Here is a 21488-nt window from a genome sequence, read left to right as displayed (position 1 = left end):
AACTCATTAGCACCATGTCATCCCTGAGCCCTCCATTGGACATGTCACATAAATTGAGCTCTTCAACCCCTCAGAATAAGGCATGTTTTCTTATCTTTGATCAAGTTAGTGTGTTTTTTTTGTCTGAATCCCCTCCATTTATTTTTCTGAGCACCAAAACAACTGTAGGAGCCATGACACCATTGTGAAACTCAGCAGATACCTGCTCCATGGTGGACCTTGTTTTGCACAGCCAAAAGCTGTCTTGGCCCCTTCAGACCCTGAGCTGAAGTTTGACTGATTTCCTCTCTGCAGAATCACCAATCTCCTCACTTGGAAAGTCTGGCCTGCTCTCCCTGATTGTGCTCTGCCACAGTTAAGGAGCAAATGGGCTCTGCCATTCACCAGCCCCTCAGTTTCTCTCTCTTTGCCATCAGCAGGGAACAGTTAAACAGTGATGAGCCAAAAACCCTGCTTGTGAAATTGGACAATTCCCCAAAGACACTTTTATCTGAGGTAAAATAGTCCAGTTGGTAAAATAGTCCAACAGTATCATTTATATCAGCTCTGTCACCTTTACTGATTAAACATGTTCGTGTTCCAACATTATAAAATATTTTGATAGGGTCTGTTTTTGATAAGCTCAGGATAATTTCAATGTAATTTTATTTTTCCCCTGTAATTCTTAAGAGAGTTTCCAAATAAACATTTTATTATTTTGTTCAGATTGGTGTCAGGCTGACAAGTCTATATTTATTCACATCATCCTAGTTACTGTGTTTAAGTGCTGGCACAACTTTATCTTTGCTTCACATCTGTAACTTCTCTAGTGTTCCAAGGCCTATTCAAAATCAGCAGCAGGGGTTCAGTGAATATCTTTCCCTTTTGGTTGCAAATTGTTCAGGAACTGCCAATTAAAAATTTCCAAGTTTAGAAAGCATTGTTATAGAAGAAAGGCTTGTTTTTCTTACATAAGATGCAGTGCATTATCTGGCTTTTTCCCAAACAGAAGTGGGAAATATTTACTCATCATTTTTACTGCTTTAGGTTTATTATTGGCAGTTTTAGCCAATAGACTTTGTCCATTTAGGAGCAGTCTGGTACATTTCCAGTGATCCCATTTGTAGCTCACATGCTTTTAAAACTCCTGCTGACCATAGATGTGTACATTTGTCCTTCTCTTGCCTTGATGTTATAGTTTACAGCTTGTAATTCATAGTCACTACCACCAATTTACTCAATTTTTTTGATTAGTGACTTCTCTGGACTTAGATCTCTAGTACAGGTTTTCAGCTGACTAGGCATCAGAGAACCCACTCCAGAATGTTTGCTCCCAAGTTGCTGGAAATCTGAAAGCAGGCCAAAACCTTTGTCACCAACTGTGCAAGTCCTCTTCAAATGGTGCTCAGCTGATCCTCCTGAAATACCCAATGAAGATTGATTGAAACATTCCAGCCATGGGAATCTTCCTGCCAGATTTCAGCCATGGTGACTAGGTCAAAATTGTGTTTCTAAAGGAGTAAAAATCATTCCAAATTCACTCTATGAGCAATTACAGATTATTTTTTGCTGGACTTTCTGATTTGATGCTTAATGAGTGGTTGGATCTTCTCTTGCTTGCCACCCCTCTGCTCCAGTGAAGTCAGTCCCTTCCTGGGACAGGCTCCCCATCCCACCACAGCCCCTGCACCAGAGAACAGAACCAGCCAAACCACAATGTCATGACAGCTGCTCTTGGTATTTCAAAATGGCCAGTGGTGATTTTGCTCATGAGATAAAGTTTTTAGCAGTTTCTCACGTAACACAGGAGACAGCCTGTCTCAGTGCAGATTGAATTATTATAATGAAGCAATCATCCTTTCATTGCAAGTTTACCCAAGTGGTAAACAGAAACAATGCACAGCTAAAATATTGGCTGGCTCCCTTCAAAAAGTGCCCTCAGGTCTTTACAGAGATGTAGAAAAATAGTCTAGGTTAGGCCAATGTTCTGCAATAATTAGGATAAAGAAAGGAAACATGAGGTCATTCTGCTTTGAGTGTCTCATCCTATTTATTAGGATTATCTGGCTGGTTTTAATGTTGATTTGATGGGAATATATCACTTCTTAAAATTCTCAAGTTTATTTCCTTGTTGATAGTCAGTGTTGGATGAAAAACACAGAAAGAATAATACAACTTGAAACAAATTTGACATCTATTAGCAAATGCTTATTCTGCATTTTGTACATACAAAAGTGGGATAGTAGTACTGAGGCTGAGCCCAGTGATCATTTTCTAGAATAAATCCACTTGGGGTTCATTGCTTGCTCAAGTAGATTCAGGTGGAATCTACCCAAAGCAAGTAGGTGCTCAGGGTTCAAATAAACCTAGGGCAGGATTCATCTCACCTGGTTTTAAGAAGCTGCAAGGAAATTTTATGTCATCAGTGGAGAATGGCAGGTTTGTCAGGGGTGTCAGCTCTCCTTCTCTCTAAGAGGTGTGCACACAGAGCAGAGCCTTCAGTTTTAATTAACCATTATTGTTTTTTCTCAGCAGCCCCAAACTCTGTGGGCAGTGCTGGTCCCCTCAACAGGACTGTCCCAGGAGCAGAGTCCTGCCCAAGCTGGGAGAGGTGGGCAGAGAGCAGGTCTGAGCCAGCACATCACTGTGTGCTGAAAGTGTGATTTGATCCTCTCACATTTTGGAGTTTGAGAGACAGCAATGGAATTCCCACAGCTCTTCCCTTCCAAGTGTCCTGCCAGATTTGGAATGCTCTTCAGCAATTTGGGAAGGCATTAGACTTGCAAATCAATTTATTACTTTGACTTTGGCATTCTCCTTAGGGCCCTGGCTGTACATCTGAACTGTTACCCCAGCTCAGTTTACCTTCTTGTAAATTTTGCTGATATGTGAAGTGTTGGATGGGTCCTTCCTAAAACATATTGTCCTATTAAAACACATTTAAAGAGTCTTGTAAACCCTGGAGATTAACCCCAATGTTTATAGAGAATTATAGATGCTAATACTTGCATATTTGTCATTCCAAAGCATTCCAAAACATTCTTCCTATACCACAGCATTTGTGTCAGTGGGATTTGTCCATGCTCTGATTCCTTAGGGCAGAGAAAAGAAATGGTGGGAAAGTGAGGAATATGGGCATTTTCTATCCTAGACTACATGAGCTGCTCATAAAATCTTAGGGCTAGCTCATAGCAGGGGACTGGGAAATAGAAGGATCATCCTCAGATGATGGTTTGACTAAAAGCATAGAGATAAGAGATTGTCTCACCCTGAAGAAGAAGCAGAATTTTCTCTTTCAGGGTTTGCCAATGCTCCTGTTTTGGAGCACCTGTGTGTATGATCTGTCTCCCTTGTCTTGCCAAACACACTGAGTTGGCAGCAGCAACCCCACAAACCTTCATCTTCCTCACCAGGTGTGGGTGCCCTAATCTGCCCAGGACTCATCAGTTTCTTTTGTAGGGATGGAAGATTTTTAACATTTGCAAGTTTCTGTCTGGTGGCAGAATAGTAGATATAACAGTGATATAGATATAGCCAACTGTTTGGGGTATATAGGTACAACTGTAGGGAAATATGTCCTGTGTGATTATAAAAATATGTGTGTGCATTGGTTTTGTGAGTATACATACATATATACACATATATACATACATATATAAAAATACACTGGTGCACACACTCATGAAGAGTTTTGTACATATTTATATGGCCAACACAAATCTGAACAAATTCAATTTGTCTCAGTTAAACCTTTATTGTATCTCCATATCCAAAGATAATCCTGGAAAATTTTTTTGAGGAACAGGAAGCACATTTCAGGTGATAAAATTCCTTTAGGATGTATGATGTATCAATTATGACACTCAGAGGAGTCACAAGCAGCTCAAGAATGTAAACCTCATGGATAGATGGGCTTTTTGGGGAGAGCTGACATTGGAAAGAGAGACCACTATGGAAGGAGATTGATGATGATGATGATGATGATGATTGATGAAGATGATGATGATGATGATGATGGAAAGGTAACACAGCTCTGACCAAGCACTTTGTGAACAGCTGCTGTCCAGAAATGTTGTAAGAGGTACCCACAAAGATCTCCAACAAATTAGGCATGAATTAAAAAACCACCAAAACTATAAAGACCTGAAGGTAGGGATAATCAACATTTGTTAGATAAACAGATGCCTTCAATAAGTCAACTGGATTTATCCTCTATTTAATTTGACAGTCTTCTGGGTCTCAAATTTTGGCTGATCACTGTGACTAAGTTGAGTGAAGTAGATGGAAATTAATCATCCTAAGGAGAGCCAACTCAAATCCGATTTTTGTCTTTTTGATGGAAGATTCTTTTAAGCTCAAAGAGAAATATTCTTTATACAACTTGGAATCCAAGAAGCAATTACAGGACAATTACAGGAAAGTAGCTCATATAGTCCCCTGCTGCTACTTGAAAAAGCTGTGTTAAGAATTTGCAGCAAAAATTAATCTAATAAATTTAATTTTTTTTTCCTTTTTAATGCATTTTCATGAGAGCTCATTATTTTACATTTAATTATCAACAATATTTTCTGGAAAACTTTAAAAAAATATTTCTTACTCCTGGCCTAGACCAGGACACATTGAATAGTAGATACTTACAATGCCTTGGTTGTGTGTTTCATTGTTTCACACTTCTGCTCTCTGCCTAAGGAAGTGCAGCTTAAAAAATCAGGTTTCTAGTGACCATATCTCTTACCCAGCTATATCTGTGTAACTCAGAGAAAGGTACACTCACCTGTCTAAACAACTTTTATGTGCAACATTGATGGTAAAAAAGACATGACCATTTTGGATTTTGGAGCATGTTAGGGCTCTGGGTTTCTAGTAACAGGTAAATCTTTGGAAGATCTTTCCCTTAATCCCTTGCAGTGTCCAGCCTCAATAAGCAGATATGACTAAGAGAGGGCAGCCTGTGAGCAGGAATGCAAACCCCAGCATGATTTTCTGTCTGTTTATTTGGTTGTACTTTACAATAATTAAGTTCTCCTGTTAACAGTTGTGTTGGCACTGCATAGAAATTTTACTGATAATGCTTGAATTTCACCTCTTGCCCTTCCTCAGCATCCCATTCAGGAAACTTGCCTCGTGTGGGAGCAGCTTCTGTGTCCTGCTAATCCAAGAGCACAGGTCAGAGTGAAAATGAAGCCATAACATAAAGACACTTTGGCCTGAGGATGACTAAGGAATTTGAGTTGGTTATCTCAAATAGCTGAAACTCAGGAAGCCAAAATTACTTCATCTTGGAGCAGTGTAGAGTTGGATGCAGACAGCTCATCCAGAGGCAGAGGGAAGGCTCTCCCTCCCAATAATTCATTAATTTCACGCCTGCCTCAGGATGGGTGATGGGTTCAATACTAAATCCAGCCACTGCATTTCATGGGAGCAGGCTGCAGCAGCTGATCCTGGGGCAGGGTGTGGACCTGCCATTCCCAGGGCTGTGCAGGATCCTTCCAGCCACAGCTGGGCCCTGGGGCTGCCAAAACAGAGCCAGGGGTGTTCTGAGTGTGCTGCACCCTGGCTAGGTACAGCCTCTCCCCACAATGATAGAAACACTTTTTAACTGGTAAAGGGGTGAGTAACAAAAGCTTGGCAAGTTTGGTTCATATTCTGGGAGCCATAATGGCCCCCTCAGGGTTTGTGTCTCCACTTTCTCTCAGCAGAATAAATTTAGACCTTTATTTTGCAACACATGCTATGTGCAGGCTCCTTGTGCTCTGCCTGAGCTGGAATTCCTGCCATGGTCACAGCAGGTCTTTGTGTGGGCAAGGGTGCTCATGGAAGTGGTTTCAGTCTCCCTCCTTGAGGGAGAGGAGGGGAAAAGCCTCCAGGAAAAGCCTCCAGGCTGCTTTGTGGCCTCCCTCTGCAAAAACCTTGGGCAAGGTGCTGGGCAGCAGGAATCAGGCTTCCAGCACTACAGGGACAATCTGAAACTTCAGATTTCCCAGTCCTTATCAAATGAAGCCTGACTGGGTAAAGATGGTATTTGCACCACTTAATTAGTGGCTTGTCTGAAATTTCTTCTGTCTTCACTCAGAGCCAGGATTAAAAACACAAAGGAGACAGATTTTCTTGTGTTTGGGCTTGGTTGTTTATTGAATTTTATCTAAAGTACAGGGAGCTTAGCAACACTTCTAGCTACCAGCTAAAAGTGAGAAAAATGGAGGACAATCCAGCTGCTATAAGGTCTCTTAAAGCTAAACAGTCCAATAGATGATTAACACCTATATTATTTATACTTTTGACTCAATAGCCAAACTCCTGTGACCTGCAATGCAGGACTAACTGTCCAACCAGAAACTACCACCTGAAACCATGAAGAAGAAGGAAGAAGAACATAGAAAGGAAACAGCACCCAGAATCCTCCTTCTTGTCCCATATCTATTACTATATTATAAAAACCTTGAATTTAAAACCCTTCACCATGTGAAAGCACACACTTCTATTTAACTACACCTGTGACTTTAACTCCATCACTCAAATTTGGAAGCTTCTCCAAGGCCTCAGGTCCAAAGCAGTGTTCTCCTGGGGGTCAGTGCCAGAAAGCACAGAAAGCTCAAAACTCCCAGGTTTCTGGGATCCAACATCACCGTACCTGGTGTCTTTCTTCCTTAGTGGAGAAAGGAGATGTGGTTGATTTGGTCCACAATGAAGACTAAGGGGGAAGAGACCAGAATACTGAGTGTCTAACAAGCTAAAAGCAACTTGCAGTTATTGAGTTTGGTCCAGGTGCCTGAGCCCTTATTGTGCAGCTACCTCAAAACATGGGGTGAGTGCCAGTGCAGTTTGTCATGAAGCCTTGGGAGACACTGCATTCCCAACAACCAGAAAATTCAGGAGCCAGGAAAGGCAGATGAGATTCCTGTTGGCATCACAGGCTCTTTGTGGAACCCAGAACTGCAGCACCAACAATGGAATAAAAAGTGGCAGCCTCAAGTGAGAAGAGGCTTCTCTGGCTTTCTGTTTGCAAGAGACTGAGGCAATACCCCCACCACAGAGACACCCCCCAGCTCATTGTTTGCAGGGAAGGGCCTGTGTTAATTGCTGTCCCAAGGAATTGCTTCCTGCAATTAGTCTGTGGCTCCTTCTCCCTTACTGCAGCTTGTGATGCAGGGCTTTAGCTGCTTGGGCTGCAGTGGGATGATTTGATTTTAGCATTTGTGCCACTTTCAGCCTCCCAGGCTCCCATTTAGCCCTGAAGGGCTGAGCCAGGGCTGCCCACAGCTGCTTCTCCACCTCAGCTCTGCACAGGAACTCCTTTGGATGAGCAGGGCTGGAGGGATGAGTAACTCAGCTTGTCTGGGCTGACCCCTGGATGGTGTTTCCCTGCTTGGATGAACACAGGGGAAGAAAGAAGGTGCAGATCATGGGAAAATGGTGAGAACCACCCTCGATGAGCCAATTACTCAAAGTTTCCCCCTTGGATTGTGTCAGGTGCCTCTTGCAAAAACCTTAACTCACACTGTTAGGAGTTTAATTTTAGGTTCTTGCCTCCCACATATGGCTTTTATACTGTGGGAAGCCTTCAGACATATCACACTTAATCACTGTTTATCCTTACTCATTTTCTTGCCATGCTGGATATTTGTTTTTAATCAGGAACAACTTTTCTGTGTCATGCATTCATCCAGCTAAACAGTAATGTGGCTCCAAGAAGCCACTATGTCTTACTGTATCATTTCAAAGCAGGGCTTGCTGAGTTGGGTAACAATATGACTTTTTCTTCTGCCACCCTGAGGCAGCTGGCACAATTCTGAGGCAATCAAATAAATTATTTCTTTTTTTTAATTTTTTTTTTTTTTTCCTTGTCCAAAGAAATAGAACATACATATCCTGTCTCTGGCCAGCTGTGTGGCATTTTGGGGATGTAGGACTTTTCCTAGAAGAGGAGTAAGGATGAGAAAATTCCTGTGTGAGTGACACTATCGGACTATTACAAAATGAGGGAAAACTTGTCCCTTCAGAAGCCAGCAACAGCTTTGCTGCAGACTGACATAAAACCAGGATTAAACTCGCCTGCATTTAACACTAATATAGCAAATTTCCCATCCAACACATCTGACATGTTTCTCATTGAATTTACTAGTAGCCCAAGTGGGATATTTGGTCTGAGAGATAGTAAACTCAGAGCCACAACCATATTCCACTGGGGAGCCACTGCTCTCATACCACAGCTGACGTTGCCAAGGCAGAAGTATGTGGAAGACAAAAAGCAGTTTTAGCTCTGTAAACCTTGGATTCAAATTGGAGGAAGAACTGGATTAAAGGAAAATACACTCTTGTGTCCCATACTGCCATTGAAACCATGATGGAGAGAAAGGAAATTGCTTGCCCACAATTTGTGTTAATGCAAACATGAGATTGCAGGGTGTTAGGGGAAATAACTTCTATGAAAACAGCTTTGTAAAAAGATAGGGAAAAGATGAGTTTGTTGGAGATGTTTTTGGTTTTTTTTGTTGTTTTGGATTTTTGACTGTTTGTTTCTTGTTTTGTTTTGTTGTTGTTTTTTTGTGTTTTTGTTCAGCCATCACATTTTAATCTGCTTCTCTACTTCCACTGGCTATTTCCAAGAATGTAAGTTGTTTGGGAGTACCTGACACACACATCACATATTTTTCATGTCAGAATCACCAGTAGGAGATATCATTATGTTGTTGAGCATTCATTTTTATCTGTTAGTGAAAGAGATGAGTGGATGAATCTAAGTTTCCAGCAGAGCTGCCTGGGTGGGATGGACATCCTGTACACACACCAGCACTTTAAAACTGCTTATCTTTCACCTTCTTTTTTACCTGCAAAACACCCTGCAAAAAGTGCATGTTCTGGAGAGATGAAGGGTTGGGTGAGACACAACCATATCTTGAACATTTCCCCTCTCACAGACAGCACCCTCAGATTTTCACATCAGCCTTACTCTGGTTTATAAAGAGTTTATTTTTTCTGCCTGGCCAAGTTTTACAACACCTGCATCATGTTGGACAGTTCCTTCAGCTTGGTGGCCAGGAGGGCAAAGCTGGGGTGAAGGGGAGGACAGGGCACATGGGGCTGCTGCTTCTCTCAGCCAGAGACACAAGGACAAGTTTTAGCTGATCTTTGTGTAACCCTTGGGAGAGCACAGCCCTGGCCTGAGGCTTTGTGTCTTCTTGGGATCCAACTTGGCACTGCCTCAGTTCTCATGTGGTTTCTGGAGCTGACAAATGAAAAAAACCACCTACATCTTGCATTCCTGGATGGTGCTGCACTGGTGGGACAGCTGGGAAAGTGGTGGCATTATGAAAACCAGAGTGACCACAGGGCAGAGATGGGAAGAGATGCTCAGTCAGTTTGCTCTTCACTGGGCCAGAAATGCTCCCCTGCTGCAGGGACAGCCCAGTGTCAGCTCAATCTGTTCCCTGTTCTGCTGACACACAGTTCTGATTTTGGTTTCTGTCAACACTCATGTGAGTCAGTGACTACTTGTTTATGGAAATACCTATTAAGGACTCAAACCATCTGACACTTCACAGACATATTTCAATGACCAATAAAAAAATCCATAATGTCATCAAAACTTCTAGAACAAAGATGAGATCTGATTTTTTTTTTTTTCAGACAGAGACAGAAGGCACATTTTTAGACTTTGATCATCATTAGCTAAAGCAACTATAATGCTAGGTTAAAATAAAATATCCTTCTCAAGTCCTTTTTAAGTTAGTCTTACATTTCAGTCAGGTACCAAAGAAGCAAAATAAAGCAAAGCAGCTCATAAATCCAAAAACTTTTCCCATCTTACTAAAGTTTTGTGCCAGAATGCATTTTATAGATAAATGTACACACATGCTCTTTCTTAAACACCCTCAATTGCTAGAAAACTGAGAGGCTTTGAAGGGTTAAAACAGAGCATGGGACCTGCAAATAAAGATTGAATAATTAGGGTTTATTTCAATTCAGTGACAGCACTGCAAGAATTAAACCACAGTTAGTTTCAGGTTGCCCCAAAATAAGAATATTCAAATTGTTTTAGATGAACCAAAGAGTGAAAAGAACCATTGTGACTGGAAAAATGACTTTTTGTGCCTGTATTCAAACATTATAATCAATTAACTGAAACTAGAACTATGCTTTCAGACATGAAAGCATAGCATTTATTCCTTAGAATATGAATATTTAATAATTTTTTTCACTTTGTTAGGGTTTTTTAGGGTCTTATTTATCTGATCAAGTCCAAGGCAACATTGGGCATAAATTAGAACTTATTCTTTTCAATCTGTGCCAGCATTTTCCAGGAAAAAAACCTGTAACTGTAAACAACATTCCTCTGTCCAGCCAGAAACCTTGATGTTACCTGCTTTTAATTTGTATGACAAGTGTGATTCACCAATGACATTCAACTGCTCAAAAATTATCATAAATCCTCAGCCTTACAGCAGACCTCTGGTTTTTCATCCTGCAGTAATACTGAAGAGAAGATGGATGACACTGGTCTCTGCTACCTCCTTGGGAGATGTTTTTTCCCTGAACTCCATTTCCCATGCAGTTATGTGAATCATGGAATTTGCTAGGGCTGCCTGGCATGATTTAGTTTATAGATCTCAAGTGAAAAAGTTCTTGAGTGTTTTAATCAACCAACATTTTTTAATGCTGGGAAATCTCTAACTCACAATGGGTTCTTATCTAAAATTCTATATATGACAGATTTTACCATCCAGTCCTGAGGTAACACAGAAAGCTTTTGAAAATGCATTATACATGTTATTTTACACACTAATGTTTTATGTGCAGCACATATTCCAAATTATTTTCTGTGCAAAGACCTGTGGTAACACTGATTTGGGCAGCATTTCCTTGGACCAATGTCCATGGCTGTTGGAGAGCCAGAGCTCCCCTGCTCACAGAAGCTGCCCTGCATTTGAGAGCCAGGATGAGAACAGAATTCCCATATAATGGAGAGGGAAGGTATCTACCAACCCCATAATTCTTTATGACATATTAATGCACATTGTGGGTGCAGAGCCTCAGTTTGTGAATATTGGGCCCCAATATTGAGCAACTTTTTGGTTTGAGTTTCTTCTGAGCAGTGTACTGTGCAGAACAGAATGCAATACAACAAAGCAAACCCACTGAGCCTGGAGCAACTGCAGTTTCGTAACCCAGAACATGAACACAGTGGGATGTCACCAGGACTGCCACAGCAGCTGCCCAGAGTCACAGCTCCTGGTGGGTTAAAGGCTGTGCCTCAATCAGTGGAAATGAGGACTTTGTGAGAGTCAGCATTTGTGTTAGTTGGGATAACTGAGATGCCTCTTTGGTTTTTTTATTTGATCTCTACCTTCCATGGATGAGTGTGGTCAAGCTGAAGGGTGTTCCTCAGACTGGGAAGCCCACAATGCTTTTTGTTCCTTGATATTGTTTCACAGAACTATCTCCCTGGACACAGTGGAGAAGGATTTTCAAAGGGCTGCTCAAAAATCTTTTATTTGCTGGAGGCTGTCTACAACCCCAGGAACCAAACTCAGGGGAGGGCTGGGAATAGCAGCAGACATTAAAATCACTGTCACACACTTCTGTTCTCAGAAAACCTTGTTGCATGCACTGCTTGCCCCCTGTGAGGAAGAGTCATGGGGGTGAGGGCAGGGAGGGTATCTTCCAGTGCCCTGAGGAAACAACTCCCCCCTCCCTTCTCCAAGCTGCCTGGGACCCCTCCAAGAGAACCCAAAGGGATGCAGAGTCCCACAAGATGTGCTAGCAATAAAACACAAGGCTTTGCACAACTTAGCAGACGTGCATTAAATCATATCCTTTGATGGGAAAGACATTTCTAGCCTGGGTAAGATCACAGTGCTGCAGATTTACTGCTCGGTTGGGATGGGCTCATGGAAAGCCCTGGGTATTCTGGTATGAGCTGTGCTGGGGAGGGGGAAAACGTTTACACTTGCCTAGGGCAGGACCACTGTCAGAGAGTAGTGGAACTCTCTAATGTGATCCAATCCTGGGCTACAGAGGACAGCTACTCAGAAAATTACTCTGAAACCAGCAAGTTGATGAAAAATCCAGAAATCAACAAAAAGAGTCCTCTTCAGTTCCAGAATCAGTCTTGAATAGTTTATCACTAACCTTCTTTCACCAGGAGAGGTGAGGGAAGACTGAAGGGCAGTGCAAAAGCAGCCAAGGTGCAGCTTGTGAGTAAGGAAGTCCCTGGATGTGTTGGTCTGTACAGTGCAGTGCCAGCCAAACAGTGACAGCATGTTCTTATTGCCATGACCTGCAAAGCAAAGTTCACAGTCACTTTGTGATTTTTCAAAAAGGACCCAGGCAGAGAGGACTGTCATGTGAAGCACAGGAAAGGTGAGTGAGATCTTGGTTTTCAAAAAGGCAAGCAAGCCTAATTCTGGCAACTGCCAGGCACACATGGGATATGTCCCTCACCCTCCCACCCCAAAATGAGTGGTACTTGGCAGAGGTGACCCCAGACTGTACCCTGCCCTCACCCTCCAGACTGATGACTGCTCATAGGAAGACAGTCCTGGACAAGAGAAAAACCTCCAGCTCAACTTCTCAGCTGACTCATGGAGTTAACCACCTGCAGCTTCACATTCAGAAATTATTTGCTGTTATCTTCTTCATTGGTTCCTTGGTGATGGTGGTGGTGGTGGTTTGGTTTGGTTCACCTTTTTGGGGGTTTGAGAAGTTTTGGGGATTTTTTTTTTTGGTAGTTTTACTTTTTCTTTTTGTTGTTCTTTTTTGTTTGTCTTTGGTTTAGTTTTCGATTTTTTTTTTTTGTTGATTTGTTGGTTGGTTTGTGGTTTTTTATTTTTTATTTTTTTTTTTTTTTCAGGAGACTATTGTTCTGCACTCCTGTCCAGCCACCCCAGGGTTCCATGTGGCAGAAGAGAGACTAACAGCAGGGTACTGTCCCTCCCACCCTGCATGCCCAAAGCCCATCAGGGCATCCTCAGGGGCTCAGCACTTCATGGAAATCAAACATTGAAATGCACAGCATGGGGCTCACTTCCCCTTCAGCAGAGCTGCCAGCTGAGACCAGGGCTTCACCCCTGGTAGCTCTGGTGGGTTTGATCTTGGCCAGGGAGAGGGTGGGGCTGTGAAGCAGTGGCCTGGGAGCTCAGCAAGCCCCTGTGTCTCTGCCTTGGCCCTGGCAGCCTGTTTGTCCCCAGCAGTTTGGACCAGTTCCCCTCTTCTGTGCCTGATGTCTCTCACAGATCACCAGCGTAGCTGCCACATGCCATGAATTCCCTCATTTAATATTGTTTTGTGTATTATTTATGCCAGAACCCTTTTTACAGCCTAAACAAATTCCTCCTTCTTCCTTTCCCCATAAATAATCCATTTCAGTCCCTCGCAGCTCCTCTTGCTCCTCTTCCCTATATGTTCCCATCTGCCTAAATCCTCTGCAGAGCCTGGTGCCAAGGTTGCACAGGGCTGCTCCTCAGGGTTCTTCAAAGCACAGCAGAGTGGAGCAATTGTCTGCAGCACTTGCTGGCCTGTCCCAGAATGACATTTGCCTTTTTTCCAACAATATCACATTGTCAATTCATGCTCGATCCCCTTTTCTGTGGTGCCAGACTAGTTTGTGCTGCAGCCCAGTCCATCTGCCCAGCTTGGCTTTCTTCTGGGCACCTGAGCTCTCCTTCCTGAGTGCTGCCCTCTCACTGAGTGTCACCATGCTGATTTTAGATCCATTTTATTTTCTTTTATCAGGGCTGCTTTGAATTCCAGTTTTATCAGTGAAAGTGCTGCTCAGACCTCTCCAGCCTCATGCTGTTGGAAATCTTTTTGAAGCCAAGATGCACCACATTCACAACACACCCTTACCCACCAGCCCTGTGACCCTGCCAGAGAAGGAAATTCAGTTGGTTTGACACAATCTGCTCTTCACAAATCCATGCTGGCTCTTTTCCTTCCCTTTATGCTCTCAGAGCCACTGTCAATAACCAGCTGAGTATTTTTCATGGTGTTGAGCTTCCACTGGCTGCTTTATCATTGTCCATGTGGACTTTCTTTTTCTTTCTAAAGTCAGCCACAGTGTTTTTCCCCTTGGTTGGTGAATCTCACATCTCAAAACTCATTCATATCTGACTTTTTGGAATTCTCTTCCTGGGATTGCCAGGAATGCTAGCAATAATCAAGGGGTACATGGCCAGTCCTGTAGGTAGGTCAACATGCCCTGACTAACCAGCTTTAAATGAGCTGTGTGTTCCTAAAAAGCAGTTTGCTCCTTTCCAAAACACTGCAAGCATGATGCCATAGGAAAAAAACACTACTGCAAATTAGTCAAGTCAAAAACTTCAGTGTAATTCTGTGAGCTGAATTTGTTCCACAAGAGGTGGGACTCTGTGTACAGGTCTGGGAGTGATCCCTGAGCTGTCCAACAGAATCACTGTCTGTCTTGCTGTATTTTTTTAAAAGCCTCATAAGAAGACAGTTCAAAAAGCCCCCCCAAACTCATAAAAACCCCCACAAAACCACAAAAAAAACCCCACTGACCAAAAAAGTGCAACATCCCCTCATTCACCTCTGTCTTAAAGAATTTTCTATTGGAGTTCTCCCCGTTCCTTTGAGATTCACTCCTGAGTTTTCTGAATTTGGGAATGATGTAACTTCCTTAATCTTAGCCTGGTCCCCCAGCCACCTAATCCTGTGCTACTTGCACCTGCCCACATGACTTAAATCCCTGTGCAATACCTTTCACAGGCACCTTCTTTAAAGATAAACATATGTTACAATAACAGTAAAATAACACATTACTCTCTCAGCCCTTTGCACTCGTTAACACTCATCTGGATCTATGCAACCTCAGTTTTACGTTTGTAATTTTATTTCCATAAATTTTAAATCCATACCTGGGCCATGGGATTTAATCACAGGTAACTAATGGCTTTCTTTATGAATCTTATTGTTGGTGCACTTCAGTGTAGTGCAGAGCACAAAGTGTAAGAGAAAATTTCTTTCCTGGGAACCATATGGTAAAAGAATAAAACTCTGACTTAATGTCCTTGCTTTGCAGAGTAGCACAATCAACAAACCCCTATTAGATCACAGGATAAATATTGACAAGTTCCAGAGTATGGTTTCAGCCTGTTGCTATAGTAATTTGAAATTTCATTCTATGATCCATATTAAAAAAGGGATGAAATAAGACATTAGTATTTAATTATTCCCAAATTTGCTGCACTGGTACCACTCAAACCAGAATTACCTGCATTTAAAAGAGAAGTGGGATGTGGGCATTTCTAGGCCAAATTGCTCTGTGTAGGCTTTCATCCTGGAAATTCTTTATTCACATTAATGGAGAAGAGCAGGCTTTTCCCTGGTCTTTAAGCCAAAAGATTTAAGGTTCACAACTCCAAACCAGATGACAGTGCCTATTTTTGGAGCCACATGAGTTTATAATTTCAAGTGAAGGGTAAGTGCTTTACTGGGTACTCACAGAAGGCCAAGGGGTCGTGTGGTGACCTTTCCTGAGCAGAGTGCTGAGGCACTCAGGCACAGTGCAGGAAGGCATGTATCATCCATAATGCATGGATTGAGCAGCCTGTCTGTGTGTGGAGAGATGCTGGGAGGGCATCAGGGAGCAACAGAGACAAAGGTCAGGAAGCAGGGCAAGCCTGAAGGGATCAGATCAATTGTAGGATGTGACATGGATCAAGTGACTCTTATCCAAGTTACTGCATAGCTACAGCAACTGTGTGATGCTCATGTCCCTCAGCAGGACCTGACTGACCAGCCATATTTTTAACTTGTGCATTTCCTTCCAAACCCATAGTAAATCACAGTGGAATCTTCTGAGACTGCTTCACTCCCCTCCTGCTCATACAAGTTATTACAAAGTGTGTATAATTTGAGAAGAGTCTTCTTTTGCATTTTCTCTGAAGTTGGCAATATTCTTTAGCCCTTTTGTATTTTAACTGCTACCTTTATGATAGGTTAGAGGTTTCCTGCTAGGTTGTTTCTAGGGACTTTTTAGTTGCTCTTCCTTAACATAAAGCTGTAGTTTAGCTCAGCATTTTGTAATGCCAAGGCTCTGGAAGGGAAAGTGCTTTTCAGTCTGTGGTACACAACATGTGCTGGTCTGTGAGGCAGCAGATGGGTGGTCTGAGGATGGATAAAAAAGGCAAGAAAATCAAAGTATGCCCTTACACATCTAACAAACAAATTAACTGAGGGTGGAGGCGCAGGGGAAACAGACTTAAAAGTTTAGCACTGGAGATCAGCTGCATTTGTCTGCAGAGGAAAAGCAAACTGGCAGCACTACACAAGCTAAGCTGTCCTTGCCTTCTCTTTTTGCAAGATGCATATTTTCTGAAATGAGGAATGCTGAACAGTATGGGGCACAGCACACAGTTGCATAGACTCGTGGAGACTGCAAGACCACCCTGTGAAATATGGTAAGTGCCTAAATGTCTGGGGATAGTACAATTGCTGTTGTGCCTTTGATTTAGCACCCCACTGCAAATTATTAAGTAGATGTCTGTCTGCTCTGGAGGTGCTGCATAAGGGATTTGGATGGCCAACACTGGTGAAGTGAGCTTCATCAGCTTGTGCTAGACAAGATTTGTCACTGGTGAGTTTTGGTACACTGGGCACACCAGCTGCCCCCGTGGCATTCTGCAAAACCAACCAACCCTGGAAGGGTTAAATCTTCCCAGTGCCTGGGTCCAGCCTTTCCCGTTCAGAAGCAGGCAGCTGGCACCCTGCCCACAGTTTGTTTGCCAGAAAAGGGGTTCCTTTCTTTGCTGAGGGCATGGCCCAGGCTGGTGAGTCTGGCCTGGCACTGCCCTGCCTGCCCGGGCTGCAGCGAGGTTCTCACGGCTCAGGGACTCACTGCTGCTGTGGTGACAGCTCAGGGCAAACACTGCATGCCATTTTCCTTTTTTTCCCTTTTCTTCCTTTTTTTTATTCTTCCTTGCAGTCCTCCTGGCAGGTACAAATCTTCTATTCACGTCTCATTAAACCAGATTTTTCACAAGGAAGGGTTTTGTCCCCTCCTGTGCACTGGTCCTACAGGGATCAGCCAGAAATGAGGGAGAGCAAGGAAAGGGGAGCAAACATTGCTCTCACCCTGAGGACTCATCAGGAGTTCCCCACAAAGCTGAATTTCATTCAGAGCAGGTAAAGGGAACTCAAATGGTCTTATTTGCATCTGCAGCTCGTTTGTAAAGTGCCACGTTTCAGGTGTGGCTGAAAGCTCTGGGACAAGTTTTTTAAATTATCTGCCCTGAAGCAATGCTCAGGCTGCTGGCAGAATCACTGGCTCAGTGGTGGAGCCAACAAATGCTCTTGTACATTCATTAATTCTCATAAATGCAGGGCTCCACACCCAGCACTCATCTGGACCCAGGCACAAAGTTTATAAATGTTCAAGAAGTTGTTGATCTGGGGTTTTTTGCATAAGTAAGTTGTCTGGGCAGCAGTAGGTGCTGCTCCAGCTTGGAACTGAGGGAATTTTTTCTCTGTCTCCTTTTTCCACAGGAAGCAATGGCCAACAATTCCATTCAGCATCACCCAGAACATCCAGCCCCATGTCCTCTTGACCACCTCTTCTGCAAAACTCATCCAGGGAGTTTTCCTGTAGCTACACATGGTGATTGCAGTTTATCCACCTGCCTACACCATACAGCCACCCTGAAGCTCTCCAGGGGTGCAGAGGAGCTGTCTCTGAACCCTCCACTGAAATGCCCAAGGTACACACCCAGAACCATTTTTAAGAGTTTCCTGTGATTTTTGGGGCAATGTGAACTTCATGGGCCAAACTCTCTGTTGGCATAAAACAGGAGAATGTTGAGGACCTGGTTAGCCAAAATTAGCTGTGCACATCAGAAGATTTAGATCAATAAGGACAGTTGTGTTTTTTGTCTCAGCATAAGTTCAGTTCTGCTTTTCTCTACTGGATGCTGTTGTCCCCTTGAAGTTTAAAGCTTCAAGTGTCATCACTCTTGGCTGTAAGGGGGAATCTGTTTGGGGTGAAGCCACCTCTTCAGTGTTTTTTATGACAAAACTAAAGCATGAGAGCCTTTATTCTGGAGCCACAATCCCTGTGCTTCCTTGCACCTTGCTAAAGTGGGCTGGCAAAGACAGACATTGCAGGTTCTCACCTCCCCAGGTGTGAGAATTGGTCTTTTCCCTTAAGACCAACAGGAGTTTTCTCATCTCCAGAAAACCAGAAGTTGTCATAGATGGAAATTTTGAGTGCAGGAAGAGGAAGAACATGGTGCACTAAAAATCAACACTGTTGGGCAAGTAGAGCTCTGGGGCAGCACTTTGCAGATGCCACTGGCAGCATCAGTGAGGATCAACAGAAAATCTGGAGCCCTTTGTGAAGCAGTAGCTTGAATATGGAGCAAGAAAAGCTCTTTGTAGTGCAGGGAAAGTCTCTGCAGTGCCTCTGTAGGGAACTGTAACTCTATTTATGATACCTGTGGATTTAGGGAGGGAACAGAAGCAGGTAACTGTCCTCTAGTGAAAAGGCTCCTGAAAAGTGAGAAGTGAGCCTGTAAAACTGAGATGCTCTCTAACAACTGGGAGCTGCTGGAAGGTCTAAGCATTGGACAGGGCTGGAGGCAGGTATGCATAAGCAAACATGAAAACAGATATGGAACTAGATAATATTTATTTTGCTTAATCCTTGGTAGGGGCACATTCCTGAAAGTAACTGGAGCACCAGGGCTCACGTGCATTTCAGGAAAGCTGTTTCTGCAGCAGAGACTGTGCCAAAGAGGCTCCAGCCTCAGGATGGCAGCTGGCCTGTCCCTGCATGGGAAATGGGAATGGAAATGGGAATGGGAATGGTGGGAGCAGCAGCCACTGCCATGGATGCCACAAGGCACAGCCAGTGCAGCCAAACTCCTGGAGGAGGGATGAGGTTCCCTATGGTGCAAGGGGTGTCAGCAGGGACTTGGTCTCAGCTCTCAGAGTTACAATTTGTTTCCCATCTTGGATTTTTTTGTTAAGGTTCTGTTGACTTCTACCTGATTTGAGTGTATTTTTCATTTCTCACTCAGCACAGGTTAGTGGGCACAAGAAACACCTGAACTCTGTTCCTTGTGGCCTAAGGAAGAAGGTGTGTGATATGTTTTATCACAGCAGAATTGTCTGGACATGTCATCGTGGGTGAAGGGTCCAAGAGCATTATGAAATCTATCATTAGACCAGCTGAAATATTTAAAAACAAAACAAAAAAAACCCCAACCAAACAAAAACAAAACAAAACCAATAAAACCAGAAAACAAAAAAACCCCCAAAAACCCAAAAAAACCCAAACCAAACAAAATACTGGCAGTTACATTGGTGGACACACAGCTGTCACCTCATGACTCAGAAACCAGTAGCAGCATCTTCCAGACAGGAAGCCAAAACACAGGTGAGAGACATAAACTCTTTGTTCAACACAGTTGTGCCAGATGACCAGTCAGCTTGAGAGAAAAAGGGTGGTTACAGTCTGTGACCAGATGAGGTTTAAGCAAGGGGAAGTTGATAACATGTCCATTTCTTCAGAGAAAAGCAGGGGGAAATATGTTGGCAGACAGCCCATGTGGAACAAGCTTTATTCAGCCAGACAGAAGGCAGATCAAAGCAGGCCTTAAGTGCTTGGACTTTGTTGAGTCCATGATTTCTTTCTTTTTTAACTCTAGTAGATTTGAGGGGTTTTTTTTCCAGTGTTGCCTTTTGGAGTTGTATCAGAAGTCACTTTTCAGGATGGTCCTTTGAGAAGTCAGTGGGAACAGTTAGTAAAAAACATCCTCTAAATGGTAGTTGGGTGCTCTGGTCCTTTATTGATTGTCCAGCACATACACATTGCCCAAGTGCAGAGTTTCCATCAGCCCTGTAGTGCACAGGTGTGTTTCAGGCTCCCTGGGTTGCAGTGGGGCTGCTTTGGGGGCACCTGTGGCAGTGGCTAAAGAAATGGGGTTACAGATTCTTTATTTGCTGCTTGTTGCTGTTCACTTTTTTGAGGGAGGGTTCAGTTTGTATTAGATGCTGGGGGAAATTTCTTTCAAAACACATGGCATTCTATTGCTGGTTTTAGTTACCTGATGATTTTCCATTTGGATCCCATTAGGGTTTAGTATGTGAAACCTGAGGGATAGAGGCACTTGGCTGGCTCAGATTTCTGTACTGAAGGAAACTTCTGGTTCCATGTAGAATAAACTGAGTTGGAAGAGACACATCAGAATCACTGAGTCCAGCTCCTGGCCCAGCACAGGACACCCCAGGACTGTCTTGGTTTGAAGGACAATAAAGGCAGAAGCTTCTCTTTGAAATAGAGAATGTCAACCCCCTTCCTCCAAATTATAATAATAATTTTGAAATTAAGGGACTCTCAGGCAAAGACATGGGAATTAGGAATAACAGTTCTTTAGTAGGAAAAATTAAAACAGAAATACAATATTACAAAGAACAATCCCAACCCTGACAGAGTCAGAATCCAACCTGACACCCCATCAGTCAGTCAGGGTGTTGGCAGCAGTCCCATTCAATGGTGGCTGCATCCTCCTGCAGTGGCAGATGTGGTTCAGCTGGAGCAGTGCTCCTGGAGAAGGTGCAGTTTTCCTCCGAAGGTCCAGGGATGATGTGGAAAGGTCTGGTTTTCCTCTAGAATCCAGTGGAAAGAAGGTATTTTGGTGTCAAAAATCTCAGCTTTTATCTAGGTAGGAAAGGCTTGGTTCCTCGCCCTGGGTGGAGCATCTCCCAGTGGGATGATGTAATTTTATCAGCCATGGACTGGGACTCAATGGCCCAGCAGCAGATGATATCTTCTTGGAGGGAGGATGGGCTTTGGAAAGATAAAGATGATTGCCCCAGCTGGTTTTAAAGTTGGCCCATTAGCAGATGATATGTGCCACAGAGATCAGGGTCACTGCCCCACTCAATTCAACAGATGGGGACAGAACACACATTCCTGGCCACATCCTATATTGCAACCCAAGACAACCCTGTGGCTGGCAGCATTGTCCAAACTCTTTTTGAGCTTTCTCAGGTTTGGTGCTGTGACCACTGCCCTGGGAAGCCTGTTCCAGTGCTGAACCCCACTCAGGGTGTAAAACCTTTTCCTGATATCCAACCTTAGCCTCCCCTGTCTCAGATCCATGCCAATTCCTGGGGCCCAGAGAGGAGAGATCAGTGCCTGCCCCTCTGCTTCCCCTCATGGGGATGCTGAGACACAGTGAAGTCACTGTGAGGTAAGGGCAGCTCTTTAGTAAGGCAGAGCTCAGCCTCACACCAGCAAAGCAAGTGCCATCACTGCCCTCCTCCAAGGGACTGGTGATCCCTGAGAGTCCCCTTTGAGGCACAGCAGTGTGACTGATATTTTTTGAATATATCTGGTTCCAAGTTCAGTGGCAATATGTGTGTTGATCTGCAGGCATGCTCATGCATGGAAGATTTAGGGTCTCACTTCACTGATGATAGTGCCCCTGAAGTTGATAGAGGTGTAAGAATATTTCAGAGACAGCTTGATGGCATTGTTGATGAATTGTTGA

Source organism: Erithacus rubecula, assembly GCF_903797595.1.
Source record: "Erithacus rubecula genome assembly, chromosome: 1".
Classification (NCBI taxonomy): Eukaryota; Metazoa; Chordata; class Aves; order Passeriformes; family Muscicapidae; genus Erithacus; species Erithacus rubecula.
This window is presented reverse-complemented; position numbering follows the sequence as displayed.